The 4,259-nt window shown below is 45.5% G+C and overlaps 1 non-coding gene across 1 annotated transcript; it reads left to right on the top strand.

Moving 5' to 3' along the window:
* The first annotated feature begins 1,165 nt into the window (after positions 1–1,165).
* Positions 1,166–1,228, top strand: LOC114234717 (U7 small nuclear RNA). The gene has a single exon (XR_003620903.1). It is a non-coding gene; the product is annotated as a U7 small nuclear RNA (small nuclear RNA).
* Positions 1,229–4,259: the final 3,031 nt, after the last annotated feature.

Raw genomic sequence — 4,259 nt, forward strand, 5'->3', positions numbered from 1 at the left:
TACCCTGCTGTTGAGAGGCGCAGGGGGCGGGACTCCCACCCCCTGCACCTCTCAACGGCCGCTGAGGGGGGCTGCCGTGGACACCTGGCTACCCTGCCCTTGAGAGGCACAGCTGGGTGTCCGCGGCAGGCCCCCTCAGCGGCCGCGGATCTGGCCGTTGAGAGGCACAGGGGGCGGGAGTCCCGCCCCCTGTGCCTCTCAACAGCAGGGTAGCCCCCCTCAGTGGCAGCGGATCCGTGCCTCTCAATGGCTGGATAGGCCACCCCGAGTCCCTCCCCCCAGCCTCCCGCCGCCCAATCGTGGGCATAGCAGAGTGATGGTAATTTACATGTTACTCTATTATTAGATAGGATGATAAAGTCAATTAAATAAGTAAATTGTTACAATGGACATGAAGACTATACTATGAAGAAAACTCTAATTCAGTTACCAGAAAGCAACTGTATACTGGGTATTGTGCAGGAATCAGTGAACTTCTTCAGTAAAGGACTAGTTATTAAATATGTGAGAGTTTGCAGACCATACATATCATGCTATCACCACTACCCAACTACTTGGTGGTGTGAAAGCAGACACTGGCACTATATAAATAACTAGGCATGGCTGTGCAGTAATAAAACTTTATTTGCAAAAGTAGGGGGCAGGCCCATTTTTGCCTACAGGCCATAGCTTGCTGACCCCAGTGTAGCAGTTTAGAGAGAGCACAGAGAAAAGAGAGCAAGGGTTCAGGTTCTGACTTCACCAACTATCTGTTCTGTACCCATGTGCAGGCCACTTAAACTCTATTAATTAAGTACCCACCTCCTAGGTTTGTTATGACAGTTAAATGAACTATGGGCTTTAATTGCTTGATGAAACATTTGAATTATAGTAAGCATTATGGGTTAGTTATTATTTTCAAATCATTTTCTTTGACACTTGAGGGTTAGGGTTTTATATACACCACCTCTTTAAAAAAAAAAAAAGTTGTAGTCAGTTTTGTAGAAGAAAGTTTTCATTCCCATTGTTGATGCAATCTGGAACTTGGGAACATGTTATTGAAAATATTTCATCATCTCGTTCTGAGTAATGTATCCTCTTTGCAACAGAGAACATCTCATTCCAGTGAAGTCTGAGAGACTGTCTTGAGCAAAAAATAGTTGAGATAAGACGGGGGGAAAATTTTTAGTGCTTACAGTTCCTTTTGAATTTGTCCAGCAGGTCTTTCAGCTTTTACCGGAAAGCCCTCAAAAAAAAAAAAAAAAAAAAAAAAAGACGGGGGAAAATTTTTAACTGCTCCACTTTTCTTGGCTAATTGTTAAGCTTCTTTGTATAACTTCTCAAGACTTTAACATTTAGTTTTCCTCAATTGCCCAATTTTTTCTTTTCTAATGCAGTTTCAACTGATAAAAGAAAAAAATAACCCAGTAAAAGCATGGCCATATTTATTTCTCCTTAAGGTCAGTCATTAATATTTCACCCCCAATTATCTTTTCTTTCTACCACTTTGATCATTTTACACTCATCCTGAAAACCCTAATGTAGCTTTTTATTCTCTTCTCTGCATATCAGGACCAAGTGCTTCAACTTGGAGTTCACAGCCCCCTTCAGGTTTCTCAGGACCCTCCGGCACTCTCCCTGACTCCCCCACCTACCAGGGCCCTCCACCCAGATAGGAAAGCAAGTCACCCCTTTCATCTGTGCATTCCCAGGACTGAGTTATGTCTGGAATGCTTGCTCCCTCCCCTTGATGGGTTCCCTCCCTTCTATCATTTATGGAGCTTATCAGAACACACTGTCTTCTCAGCCTTCCCCTGAAACTGAAAACACCAAAGTAATTCTCTGCCTCCCACTGTGCCTTCGGAAGACAGAAAATGTTGCCTCTGAGTGTAAGAGTGCACGCACAATATATTTTACCCCTTTTTACCGTGATGCTTTATCTAATCTTTGCATTTTGTATGCCTTGAATGTCATTCTTTCAGGTAGTGCTCCCTGTTACTGATGGTTAATTTTGGTCAGATAGTTTGGAAGTGTTGCTGTGGCTCCTGGCAGAAGTGTGTGCCCTCTGAGGACCAGGTCCTCCAGACACACAGAGGTACAGGACAGGAGACACGGATCCCCATGAAGGTCACTGGGAGTTAAAGTAAATGCCAGTGAGTGGTAAGCAGAAAGGCTCCCAAAGGGGTCCACAACCTAATCCCTGGAACTTTGAACATGAAGTTACATGGCAAAAGGGACTTTGCAGATGTAATTAAAATTATGGGCTTTAAAATAGGAGGAGTTCACCAGGTCGGCATGGCTCAGTGGTTGAGAATCGACCTATGAATCAGGAGGTCACTCACTGTTTGATTCCTGATCAGGGCACATGCCCGGGTTGCGGGCTCGATCCCCAGTGTGGGGTGTGCAGGAGGCAGCTGATCAATGATTCTCCCGTCATTGATGTTTCTATCTCTCCTTCTCCCTTCCTCTATGAGATCAATAAAAATATATTTTTAAATAATAATTAAATTAAATAGGGGAAGTTCCCTGGATTATTGGTGTAGGACCAATCCATGATTATATACAGTCATATGAGCCCTTGAAAACAGAAAACTTTCTTCGCCCTGAGTAAGAGAGTATGGGGCTAAAAATAATAATAATAATAATACTTTTTCTCCCACCTTCTAAGTTCTTTTTACTGGGCTAATAATCAAATTAACAGAGACAGGGAAACAGGAGAAAATCAGAATTGTAATACATGTGCTTAGGGAAGCTACATGTGCATAGGGAAGCCACATGAGCATGAAATTCCAGAGAGTGAGGCAACATTATATATTTGACATTTTTGGACAAAGAAGAAAGGGAGAGGATGGGAAATTAGATTTCTGAAGTGGGAATGGTGATTTACAGGTAGTTGAGGAAGAATGAACACACAAGGCTGGAAAATTCTTGCTAGGCAACTCAGAAACAATGGGACATGGGGTGTCTAGCTGACAGTCCCCTGCCTGAAGCCTTCTTATTTACCACGAGAGGCCCGATGCACGAAATTCATGTAAGGGGCTTGGCCCTCGCAGCCTGGGCTTCGTCTGGAAGGTCGTCCTGAAGGTCGTCCAGCTGTCCAGTCTAATTAGCATATTATGCTTTTATTATTATAGATACTTAATTCTATTTAGACTAAGGAGAACACCCTAAGATTTCCTGCCTGAGCAAAATGTTCTGTCTGCATCTCTTGGGCAGGAAAGAGATGGGGGAGAGGAGGGGCTTCAGAGGTTCTTTCTGAGTCTTGTTTTGGAATAAACAGCTTAAAGTCAGTATCTCAAAAGGGCAGCGTAAGGGTGGCAAACTGGTTGCCTTCAAGAAATGCAGCAAAGGAAGTCAGAGAGATGCAAAGTAGAAAAGGGACTCGTTTGTGGGAGCGCCACATGGGACGCATGAGAAGGCGTGTAGGCAGCCTCCGGCAGTGGAGCCCTGCCCAGTTAACAGCCAGCACAGAAACGGGCTTCGGTCCTCGGCCTGGGGACAACTAGAAACAGCCCCTGGGCCCCACAGCCCACGGACATTTTCAACCCAGCCAGTCCTAAGCCTGTTTATCACGCCTCACCCATTCCTTTCTGCAGACATGAAAATAAAGGCTCTTGCCCAGGCTTTCCTCCCGCTCCCCTGCCTCCTGATTGACCCTGGTGTTTCCTCACGTGGTCCCTCCGGCGTGGCCTCTGTGAGTGCCTCCTGCTCCAGGTGTCGTCCTGGACTTAACGGTTCCCCTTGTTTAGGGAAACATCCTTCCTGGCTTCCTTCATCTGTACCTTGTTCATTCATTCTTCCTCCCTCACCAGGACCCCATCCCCTTTTCTCATACACACATTACCTCCCTATCTTGAGTGCACTGGAAATTAAATAAGACCCAGCGCTGGTTTCAGGGAAACCGTGTTGAATAAAGCAGATAAAATTCCTTCTTTCAATCATTTCATAATTCCCTGGGGTGGTAGCCCCTATCGTTCCACCTGCATAGCTGATATTTGATACCAGGGTTTCACAAGCCACAGCTGCCGTCACGTCTCCAGGCCACGTTCTTCTAGGTGGGTCCCTGTCACCAATGGCTGCTTCTGTCACAGTCACCCTGCTGCGGACAACCCCAGCTCGAAATGGACAAACTCCTCCTTCTCTGCTTTTAGAAAAGGCACAGCAGGACGACTTAGAATCGAAGTTGGTAATTTTTTAAAGCCAATCATCTTCCCTCATATGCTTGTCATCAGGATGGCAAGATGATGTGGGTTCAAGTGACTGTCAGAACACTGTACCCG

Source organism: Eptesicus fuscus, chromosome 19 (assembly GCF_027574615.1).
Source record: "Eptesicus fuscus isolate TK198812 chromosome 19, DD_ASM_mEF_20220401, whole genome shotgun sequence".
Taxonomy (NCBI): Eukaryota; Metazoa; Chordata; class Mammalia; order Chiroptera; family Vespertilionidae; genus Eptesicus; species Eptesicus fuscus.